Source organism: Camelina sativa, chromosome 9 (genome assembly GCF_030686135.1).
Source record: "Camelina sativa cultivar CO46 ecotype springtype chromosome 9, ASM3068613v1".
Classification (NCBI taxonomy): Eukaryota; Viridiplantae; Streptophyta; class Magnoliopsida; order Brassicales; family Brassicaceae; genus Camelina; species Camelina sativa.
This window is the reverse complement of record NC_141888.1, coordinates 17,979,009-17,991,330: the sequence shown is the minus strand read 5'-3', so window position 1 is coordinate 17,991,330 and position 12,322 is coordinate 17,979,009.

The window sequence follows — 12,322 nt, the reverse complement described above, 5'->3', positions numbered from 1 at the left end:
TAATAGCTGTAAACAGCTATGTTAGTGTTTCTGGGGTTAAAATGTGTCTTAATCCAATGCAACTAACTAATTATAAGAGTTTGAGATAGATGTGGAGAGTTTAAAAGCCACTTATACCCATTTTGTCCCAAAACGAACTAACAGCAAGAAAAAATTGCTTAGTAGCTGTAAACAGCTATGTTTGTGTTTATGGGGTTAAAATGTGTCTTAATCCAATGCAACTAACTAAGTATAAGAGTTTGAGATAGATGTGGAGAGTTTAAAAGCCACTTATTCCCATTTTGTCCCAATAGAGGCTAAAACCAAGAAAACATTGCTTAGTAGTTTTAAACAGCCATGTTAGTGTTTATGGGGTTAAAATGTGTCTTAATCCAATGCAACTAACTAAGTATAAGAGTTTGAGATAGATGTGGAGTGTTTAAAAGCCACTTATACCCATTTTGTCCCAAAACAGGCTAAAACCAAGAAAACATTGCTTAGAAGCTGTAAACAGCTATGTTAGTTTTTATGGGGTTAAAATGTGTCTTAATCCAATGCAACTAACTAATTATAAGAGTTTGAGATAGATGTGGAGAGTTTAAAAGCCACTTATTCCCATTTTGTCCCAATAGAGGCTAAAACCAAGAAAACATTGCTTAGTAGTTGTAAACAGCCATGTTAGTGTTTATGGGGTTAAAATGTGTCTTAATCCAATGCAACTAACTAAGTATAAGAGTTTGAGATAGATGTGGAGTGTTTAAAAGCCACTTATACCCATTTTGTCCCAAAACAGGCTAAAACCAAGAAAACATTGCTTAGAAGCTGTAAACAGCTATGTTAGTTTTTATGGGGTTAAAATGTGTCTTAATCCAATGCAACTAACTAATTATAAGAGTTTGAGATAGATGTGGAGAGTTTAAAAGCCACTTATACCCATTTTGTCCCAAAACAGGCTAAAACCAAGAAAACATTGCTTAATAGCTGTAAACAGCTATGTTAGTGTTTCTGGGGTTAAAATGTGTCTTAATCCAATGCAACTAACTAATTATAAGAGTTTGAGATAGATGTGGAGAGTTTAAAAGCCACTTATACCCATTTTGTCCCAAAACGAACTAACAGCAAGAAAAAATTGCTTAGTAGCTGTAAACAGCTATGTTTGTGTTTATGGGGTTAAAATGTGTCTTAATCCAATGCAACTAACTAAGTATAAGAGTTTGAGATAGATGTGGAGAGTTTAAAAGCCACTTATTCCCATTTTGTCCCAATAGAGGCTAAAACCAAGAAAACATTGCTTAGTAGTTTTAAACAGCCATGTTAGTGTTTATGGGGTTAAAATGTGTCTTAATCCAATGCAACTAACTAAGTATAAGAGTTTGAGATAGATGTGGAGTGTTTAAAAGCCACTTATACCCATTTTGTCCCAAAACAAACTAACAGCAAGAAAAAATTGCTTAGTAGCTGTAAACAGCTATGTTTGTGTTTATGGGGTTAAAATGTGTCTTAATCCAATGCAACTAACTAATTATAAGAGTTTGAGATAGATGTGGAGAGTTTAAAAGCCACTTATACCCATTTTGTCCCAAAACAGGCTAAAACCAAGAAAACATTGCTTAGAAGCTGTAAACAGCTATGTTAGTGTTTATGGGGTTAAAATGTGTCTTAATCCAATGCAACTAACTAATTATAAGAGTTTGAGATAGATGTGGAGAGTTTAAAAGCCACTTATTCCCATTTTGTCCCAATAGAGGCTAAAACCAAGAAAACATTGCTTAGTAGTTGTAAACAGCCATGTTAGTGTTTATGGGGTTAAAATGTGTCTTAATCCAATGCAACTAACTAAGTATAAGAGTTTGAGATAGATGTGGAGTGTTTAAAAGCCACTTATACCCATTTTGTCCCAAAACAGGCTAAAACCAAGAAAACATTGCTTAGAAGCTGTAAACAGCTATGTTAGTTTTTATGGGGTTAAAATGTGTCTTAATCCAATGCAACTAACTAATTATAAGAGTTTGAGATAGATGTGGAGAGTTTAAAAGCCACTTATACCCATTTTGTCCCAAAACAGGCTAAAACCAAGAAAACATTGCTTAATAGCTGTAAACAGCTATGTTAGTGTTTCTGGGGTTAAAATGTGTCTTAATCCAATGCAACTAACTAATTATAAGAGTTTGAGATAGATGTGGAGAGTTTAAAAGCCACGTATACCCATTTTGTCCCAAAACAGGCTAAAACCAAGAAAACATTGCTTAGAAGCTGTAAACAGCTATGTTAGTGTTTATGGGGTTAAAATGTGTCTTAATCCAATGCAACTAACTAATTATAAGAGTTTGAGACAGATGTGGAGAGTTTAAAAGCCACTTATTCCCATTTTGTCCCAATAGAGGCTAAAACCAAGAAAACATTGCTTAGTAGCTGTAAACAGCTATGTTTGTGTTTATGGGGTTAAAATGTGTCTTAATCCAATGCAACTAACTAAGTATAAGAGTTTGAGATAGATGTGGAGAGTTTAAAAGCCACTTATTCCCATTTTGTCCCAATAGAGGCTAAAACCAAGAAAACATTGCTTAGTAGTTTTAAACAGCCATGTTAGTGTTTATGGGGTTAAAATGTGTCTTAATCCAATGCAACTAACTAAGTATAAGAGTTTGAGATAGATGTGGAGTGTTTAAAAGCCACTTATACCCATTTTGTCCCAAAACAAACTAACAGCAAGAAAAAATTGCTTAGTAGTTGTAAACAGCTATGTTTGTGTTTATGGGGTTAAAATGTGTCTTAATCCAATGCAACAAACTAATTATAAGAGTTTGAGATAGATGTGGAGAGTTTAAAAGCCACTTATACCCATTTTGTCCCAAAACAGGCTAAAACCAAGAAAACATTGCTTAGAAGCTGTAAACAGCTATGTTAGTGTTGATGGGGTTAAAATGTGTCTTAATCCAATGCAACTAACTAATTATAAGGTTTTGAGATAGATGTGGAGAGTTTAAATGCCACTTATTCCCATTTTGTCCCAAAACAGGCTAAAACCAAGAAAACATTGCTTAGAAGCTGTAAACAGCTATGTTAGTGTTTATGGGGTTAAAATGTGTCTCAATCCAATGCAACTAACTAATTATAAGAGTTTGAGATAGATGTGGAGAGTTTAAAAGCCACTTATACCCATTTTGTCCCAAAACAGGCTAAAACCAAGAAAACATTGCTTAGAAGCTGTAAGCAGCTATGTTAGTTTTTATGGGGTTAAAATGTGTCTTAATCCAATGCAACTAACTAATTATAAGAGTTTGAGATAGATGTGGAGAGTTTAAAAGCCACTTATACCCATTTTGTCCCAAAACAGGCTAAAACCAAGAAAACATTGCTTAGAAGCTGTAAACAGCTATGTTAGTGTTTATGGGGTTAAAATGTGTCTTAATCCAATGCAACTAACTAATTATAAGAGTTTGAGATAGATGTGGAGAGTTTAAAAGCCACTTATTCCCATTTTGTCCCAATAGAGGCTAAAACCAAGAAAACATTGCTTAGTAGTTGTAAACAGCCATGTTAGTGTTTATGGGGTTAAAATGTGTCTTAATCCAATGCAACTAACTAAGTATAAGAGTTTGAGATAGATGTGGAGTGTTTAAAAGCCACTTATACCCATTTTGTCCCAAAACAGGCTAAAACCAAGAAAACATTGCTTAGAAGCTGTAAACAGCTATGTTAGTTTTTATGGGGTTAAAATGTGTCTTAATCCAATGCAACTAACTAATTATAAGAGTTTGAGATAGATGTGGAGAGTTTAAAAGCCACTTATACCCATTTTGTCCCAAAACAGGCTAAAACCAAGAAAACATTGCTTAATAGCTGTAAACAGCTATGTTAGTGTTTCTGGGGTTAAAATGTGTCTTAATCCAATGCAACTAACTAATTATAAGAGTTTGAGATAGATGTGGAGAGTTTAAAAGCCACTTATACCCATTTTTTCCCAAAACGAACTAACAGCAAGAAAAAATTGCTTAGTAGCTGTAAACAGCTATGTTTGTGTTTATGGGGTTAAAATGTGTCTTAATCCAATGCAACTAACTAAGTATAAGAGTTTGAGATAGATGTGGAGAGTTTAAAAGCCACTTATTCCCATTTTGTCCCAATAGAGGCTAAAACCAAGAAAACATTGCTTAGTAGTTGTAAACAGCCATGTTAGTGTTTATGGGGTTAAAATGTGTCTTAATCCAATGCAACTAACTAAGTATAAGAGTTTGAGATAGATGTGGAGTGTTTAAAAGCCACTTATACCCATTTTGTCCCAAAACAGGCTAAAACCAAGAAAACATTGCTTAGAAGCTGTAAACAGCTATGTTAGTTTTTATGGGGTTAAAATGTGTCTTAATCCAATGCAACTAACTAATTATAAGAGTTTGAGATAGATGTGGAGAGTTTAAAAGCCACTTATTCCCATTTTGTCCCAATAGAGGCTAAAACCAAGAAAACATTGCTTAGTAGTTGTAAACAGCCATGTTAGTGTTTATGGGGTTAAAATGTGTCTTAATCCAATGCAACTAACTAAGTATAAGAGTTTGAGATAGATGTGGAGTGTTTAAAAGCCACTTATACCCATTTTGTCCCAAAACAGGCTAAAACCAAAAAAACATTGCTTAGAAGCTGTAAACAGCTATGTTAGTTTTTATGGGGTTAAAATGTGTCTTAATCCAATGCAACTAACTAATTATAAGAGTTTGAGATAGATGTGGAGAGTTTAAAAGCCACTTATACCCATTTTGTCCCAAAACAGGCTAAAACCAAGAAAACATTGCTTAATAGCTGTAAACAGCTATGTTAGTGTTTCTGGGGTTAAAATGTGTCTTAATCCAATGCAACTAACTAATTATAAGAGTTTGAGATAGATGTGGAGAGTTTAAAAGCCACTTATACCCATTTTGTCCCAAAACAGGCTAAAACCAAGAAAACATTGCTTAGAAGCTGTAAACAGCTATGTTAGTGTTTATGGGGTTAAAATGTGTCTTAATCCAATGCAACTAACTAATTATAAGATTTTGAGATAGATGTGGAGAGTTTAAAAAGCCACTTATTCCCATTTTGTCCCAAAACAGGCTAAAACCAAGAAAACATTGCTTAGAAGCTGTAAGCAGCTATGTTAGTTTTTATGGGGTTAAAATGTGTCTTAATCCAATGCAACTAACTAATTATAAGAGTTTGAGATAGATGTGGAGAGTTTAAAAGCCACTTATACCCATTTTGTCCCAAAACAGGCTAAAACCAAGAAAACATTGCTTAATAGCTGTAAACAGCTATGTTAGTGTTTCTGGGGTTAAAATGTGTCTTAATCCAATGCAACTAACTAATTATAAGAGTTTGAGATAGATGTGGAGAGTTTAAAAGCCACTTATACCCATTTTGTCCCAAAACGAACTAACAGCAAGAAAAAATTGCTTAGTAGCTGTAAACAGCTATGTTTGTGTTTATGGGGTTAAAATGTGTCTTAATCCAATGCAACTAACTAAGTATAAGAGTTTGAGATAGATGTGGAGAGTTTAAAAGCCACTTATTCCCATTTTGTCCCAATAGAGGATAAAACCAAGAAAACATTGCTTAGTAGTTGTAAACAGCCATGTTAGTGTTTATGGGGTTAAAATGTGTCTTAATCCAATGCAACTAACTAAGTATAAGAGTTTGAGATAGATTTGGAGTGTTTAAAAGCCACTTATACCCATTTTGTCCCAAAACAAACTAACAGCAAGAAAAAATTGCTTAGTAGCTGTAAACAGCTATGTTTGTGTTTATGGGGTTAAAATGTGTCTTAATCCAATGCAACTAACTAATTATAAGAGTTTGAGATAGATGTGGAGAGTTTAAAAGCCACTTATACCCATTTTGTCCCAAAACAGGCTAAAACCAAGAAAACATTGCTTAGAAGCTGTAAACAGCTATGTTAGTGTTTATGGGGTTAAAATGTGTCTTAATCCAACGCAACTAACTAATTATAAGAGTTTGAGATAGATGTGGAGAGTTTAAAAGCCACTTATACCCATTTTGTCCCAAAACAAACTAACAGCAAGAAAAAATTGCTTAGTAGCTGTAAACGGCTATGTTTGTGTTTATGGGGTTAAAATGTGTCTTAATCCAATGCAACTAACTAAGTATAAGAGTTTGAGATAGATGTGGAGAGTTTAAAAGCCACTTATACCCATTTTGTCCCAAAACAGGCTAAAACCAAGAAAACATTGCTTAGACTCTGTAAACAGATATGTTAGTGTTTATGGGGTTAAAATATGTCTTAATCCAATGCAACTAACTAATTATAAGAGTTTGATATAGATGTGGAGAGTTTAAAAGCCACTTATACCCATTTTGTCCCAAAACAGGCTAAAACCAAGAAAACATTGCTTAGAAGCTGTAAACAGCTATGTTAGTGTTTATGGGGTTAAAATGTGTCTTAATCCAATGCAACTAACTAATTATAAGAGTTTGAGATAGATGTGGAGGGTTTAAAAGCCACTTATGCCCATTTTGTCTCAAAACAAACTAACAGTAAGAAAAAATTGCTTAGTAGCTGTAAACAGCTATGTTTGTGTTTATGGGGTTAAAATGTGTCTTAATCCAATGCAACTAACTAAGTATAAGAGTTTGAGATAGATGTGGAGAGTTTAAAAGCCACCTATACACATTTTGTCCCAAAACAGGCTAACACCAAGAAAACATTGCTTAGAAGCTGTAAACAGCTATGTTAGTGTTTATGGGGTTAAAATGTGTCTCAATCCAATGCAACTAACTAATTATAAGAGTTTGAGATAGATGTGGAGAGTTTAAAAGCCACTTATACCCATTTTGTCCCAAAACAGGCTAAAACCAAGAAAACATTGCTTAGAAGCTGTAAACAGCTATGTTAGTTTTTATGGGGTTAAAATGTGTCTTAATCCAATGCAACTAACTAATTATAAGAGTTTGAGATAGATGTGGAGAGTTTAAAAGCCACTTATACCCATTTTGTCCCAAAACAGGCTAAAACCAAGAAAACATTGCTTAATAGCTGTAAACAGCTATGTTAGTGTTTCTGGGGTTAAAATGTGTCTTAATCCAATGCAACTAACTAATTATAAGAGTTTGAGATAGATGTGGAGAGTTTAAAAGCCACTTATACCCATTTTGTCCCAAAACAAACTAACAGCAAGAAAAAATTGCTTAGTAGCTGTAAACAGCTATGTTTGTGTTTATGGGGTTAAAATGTGTCTTAATCCAATGCAACTAACTAAGTATAAGAGTTTGAGATAGATGTGGAGAGTTTAAAAGCCACTTATTCCCATTTTGTCCCAATAGAGGCTAAAACCAAGAAAACATTGCTTAGTAGTTGTAAACAGCCATGTTAGTGTTTATGGGGTTAAAATGTGTCTTAATCCAATGCAACTAACTAAGTATAAGAGTTTGAGATAGATGTGGAGTGTTTAAAAGCCACTTATACCCATTTTGTCCCAAAACAGGCTAAAACCAAGAAAACATTGCTTAGAAGCTGTAAACAGCTATGTTAGTTTTTATGGGGTTAAAATGTGTCTTAATCCAATGCAACTAACTAATTATAAGAGTTTGAGATAGATGTGGAGAGTTTAAAAGCCACTTATACCCATTTTGTCCCAAAACAGGCTAAAACCAAGAAAACATTGCTTAATAGCTGTAAACAGCTATGTTAGTGTTTCTGGGGTTAAAATGTGTCTTAATCCAATGCAACTAACTAATTATAAGAGTTTGAGATAGATGTGGAGAGTTTAAAAGCCACTTATACCCATTTTGTCCCAAAACGAAATAACAGCAAGAAAAAATTGCTTAGTAGCTGTAAACAGCTATGTTTGTGTTTATGGGGTTAAAATGTGTCTTAATCCAATGCAACTAACTAAGTATAAGAGTTTGAGATAGATGTGGAGAGTTTAAAAGCCACTTATTCCCATTTTGTCCCAATAGAGGCTAAAACCAAGAAAACATTGCTTAGTAGTTTTAAACAGCCATGTTAGTGTTTATGGGGTTAAAATGTGTCTTAATCCAATGCAACTAACTAAGTATAAGAGTTTGAGATAGATGTGGAGTGTTTAAAAGCCACTTATACCCATTTTGTCCCAAAACAGGCTAAAACCAAGAAAACATTGCTTAGAAGCTGTAAACAGCTATGTTAGTTTTTATGGGGTTAAAATGTGTCTTAATCCAATGCAACTAACTAATTATAAGAGTTTGAGATAGATGTGGAGAGTTTAAAAGCCACTTATTCCCATTTTGTCCCAATAGAGGCTAAAACCAAGAAAACATTGCTTAGTAGTTGTAAACAGCCATGTTAGTGTTTATGGGGTTAAAATGTGTCTTAATCCAATGCAACTAACTAAGTATAAGAGTTTGAGATAGATGTGGAGTGTTTAAAAGCCACTTATACCCATTTTGTCCCAAAACAGGCTAAAACCAAAAAAACATTGCTTAGAAGCTGTAAACAGCTATGTTAGTTTTTATGGGGTTAAAATGTGTCTTAATCCAATGCAACTAACTAATTATAAGAGTTTGAGATAGATGTGGAGAGTTTAAAAGCCACTTATACCCATTTTGTCCCAAAACAGGCTAAAACCAAGAAAACATTGCTTAATAGCTGTAAACAGCTATGTTAGTGTTTCTGGGGTTAAAATGTGTCTTAATCCAATGCAACTAACTAATTATAAGAGTTTGAGATAGATGTGGAGAGTTTAAAAGCCACTTATACCCATTTTGTCCCAAAACAGGCTAAAACCAAGAAAACATTGCTTAGAAGCTGTAAACAGCTATGTTAGTGTTTATGGGGTTAAAATGTGTCTTAATCCAATGCAACTAACTAATTATAAGATTTTGAGATAGATGTGGAGAGTTTAAAAAGCCACTTATTCCCATTTTGTCCCAAAACAGGCTAAAACCAAGAAAACATTGCTTAGAAGCTGTAAGCAGCTATGTTAGTTTTTATGGGGTTAAAATGTGTCTTAATCCAATGCAACTAACTAATTATAAGAGTTTGAGATAGATGTGGAGAGTTTAAAAGCCACTTATACCCATTTTGTCCCAAAACAGGCTAAAACCAAGAAAACATTGCTTAATAGCTGTAAACAGCTATGTTAGTGTTTCTGGGGTTAAAATGTGTCTTAATCCAATGCAACTAACTAATTATAAGAGTTTGAGATAGATGTGGAGAGTTTAAAAGCCACTTATACCCATTTTGTCCCAAAACGAACTAACAGCAAGAAAAAATTGCTTAGTAGCTGTAAACAGCTATGTTTGTGTTTATGGGGTTAAAATGTGTCTTAATCCAATGCAACTAACTAAGTATAAGAGTTTGAGATAGATGTGGAGAGTTTAAAAGCCACTTATTCCCATTTTGTCCCAATAGAGGATAAAACCAAGAAAACATTGCTTAGTAGTTGTAAACAGCCATGTTAGTGTTTATGGGGTTAAAATGTGTCTTAATCCAATGCAACTAACTAAGTATAAGAGTTTGAGATAGATTTGGAGTGTTTAAAAGCCACTTATACCCATTTTGTCCCAAAACAAACTAACAGCAAGAAAAAATTGCTTAGTAGCTGTAAACAGCTATGTTTGTGTTTATGGGGTTAAAATGTGTCTTCATCCAATGCAACTAACTAATTATAAGAGTTTGAGATAGATGTGGAGAGTTTAAAAGCCACTTATACCCATTTTGTCCCAAAACAGGCTAAAACCAAGAAAACATTGCTTAGAAGCTGTAAACAGCTATGTTAGTGTTTATGGGGTTAAAATGTGTCTTAATCCAATGCAACTAACTAATTATAAGGTTTTGAGATAGATGTGGAGAGTTTAAAAGCCACTTATTCCCATTTTGTCCCAAAACAGGCTAAAACCAAGAAAACATTGCTTAGAAGCTGTAAACAACTATGTTAGTGTTTATGGGGTTAAAATGTGTCTCAATCCAATGCAACTAACTAATTATAAGAGTTTGAGATAGATGTGGAGAGTTTAAAAGCCACTTATACCCATTTTGTCCCAAAACAGGCTAAAACCAAGAAAACATTGCTTAGAAGCTGTAAACAGCTATGTTAGTTTTTATGGGGTTAAAATGTGTCTTAATCCAATGCAACTAACTAATTATAAGAGTTTGAGATAGATGTGGAGAGTTTAAAAGCCACTTATACCAATTTTGTCCCAAAACAGGCTAAAACCAAGAAAACATTGCTTAATAGCTGTAAACAGCTATGTTAGTGTTTCTGGGGTTAAAATGTGTCTTAATCCAATGCAACTAACTAATTAGAAGAGTTTGAGATAGATGTGGAGAGTTTAAAAGCCACTTATACCCATTTTGTCCCAAAACGAACTAACAGCAAGAAAAAATTGCTTAGTAGCTGTAAACAGCTATGTTTGTGTTTATGGGGTTAAAATGTGTCTTAATCCAATGCAACTAACTAAGTATAAGAGTTTGAGATAGATGTGGAGAGTTTAAAAGCCACTTGTTCCCATTTTGTCCCAATAGAGGCTAAAACCAAGAAAACATTGCTTAGTAGTTGTAAACAGCCATGTTAGTGATTATGGGGTTAAAATGTGTCTTAATCCAATGCAACTAACTAAGTATAAGAGTTTGAGATAGATGTGGAGTGTTTAAAAGCCACTTATACCCATTTTGTCCCAAAACAAACTAACAGCAAGAAAAAATTGCTTAGTAGCTGTAAACAGCTATGTTTGTGTTTATGGGGTTAAAATGTGTCTTAATCCAATGCAACTAACTAATTATAAGGTTTTGAGATAGATGTGGAGAGTTTAAAAGCCACTTATTCCCATTTTGTCCCAAAACAGGCTAAAACCAAGAAAACATTGCTTAGTAGCTGTAAACAGCTATGTTAGTGTTTATGGGGTTAAAATGTGTCTTAATCCAATGCAACTAACTAATTATAAGAGTTTGAGATAGATGTGGAGAGTTTAAAAGCCACTTATACCCATTTTGTCCCAAAACAGGCTAAAACCAAGAAAACATTGCTTAGAAGCTGTAAACAGCTATGTTAGTGTTTATGGGGTTAAAATGTGTCTTAATCCAATGCAACTAACTAATTATAAGAATTTGAGATAGATGTGGAGAGTTTAAAAGCCACTTATACCCATTTTGTCCCAAAACACGCTAAAACCAAGAAAAAATTGCTTAGTAGCTGTAAACAGCTATGTATGTGTTTATGGGGTTAAAATGTGTCTTAATCCAATGCAACTAACTAAGTATAAGAGTTTGAGATAGATGTGGAGAGTTTAAAAGCCACTTATACCCATTTTGTCCCAAAACAGGCTAAAACCAAGAAAACATTGCTTAGACTCTGTAAACAGCTATGTTAGTGTTTATGGGGTTAAAATATGTCTTAATCCAATGCAACTAACTAATTATAAGACTTTGAGATAGATGTGGAGAGTTTAAAAGCCACTTATACCCATTTTGTCCCAAAACAGGCTAAAACCAAGAAAACATTGCTTAGAAGCTGTAAACAGCTATGTTAGTGTTTCTGGGGTTAAAATGTGTCTTAATCCAATGCAACTAACTAATTATAAGAGTTTGAGATAGATTTGGAGAGTTTAAAAGCCACTTATACCCATTTTGTCCCAAAACAAACTAACAGCAAGAAAAAATTGCTTAGTAGCTGTAAACAGCTATGTTTGTGTTTATGGGGTTAAAATGTGTCTTAATCCAATGCAACTAACTAAGTATAAGAGTTTGAGATAGATGTGGAGAGTTTAAAAGCCACTTATACACATTTTGTCCCAAAACAGGCTAACACCAAGAAAACATTGCTTAGAAGCTGTAAACAGCTATGTTAGTGTTTATGTGGTTAAAATGTGACTTAATCCAATGCAACTAACTAATTATAAGACTTTGAGATAGATGTGGAGAGTTTATAAGCCACTTATATCCATTTTGTCCCAAAACAGGCTAAAACCAAGAAAACATTGCTTAAAAGCTGTAAATAGCTATGTTAGTGTTTCTGGGGTTAAAATGTGTCTTAATCCAATGCAACTGACTAGTTATAAGAGTTTGAGATGGATGTGGAGAGTCTAAAAGCCACTTATATCCATTTTGTCCCAAAACAGGCTAAAACCAAGAAAACATTGCTTAGTAGCTGTAAACAGCTATGTTAGTGTTTATGGGGTTAAAATGTGTCTTAATCCAGTGCAACTAACTAATTATAAGACTTTGAGATAGATGTGGAGAGTTTAAAAGCCACTTATACCTATTTTGTCCCAAAACAGGCTAAAACCAAGAAAACATTGCGTAGAAGCACTAAACAGCTATGTTAGTGTTTATGGGGTTAAAATGTGTCTTAATCCAATGCAACTAACTAATTATAAG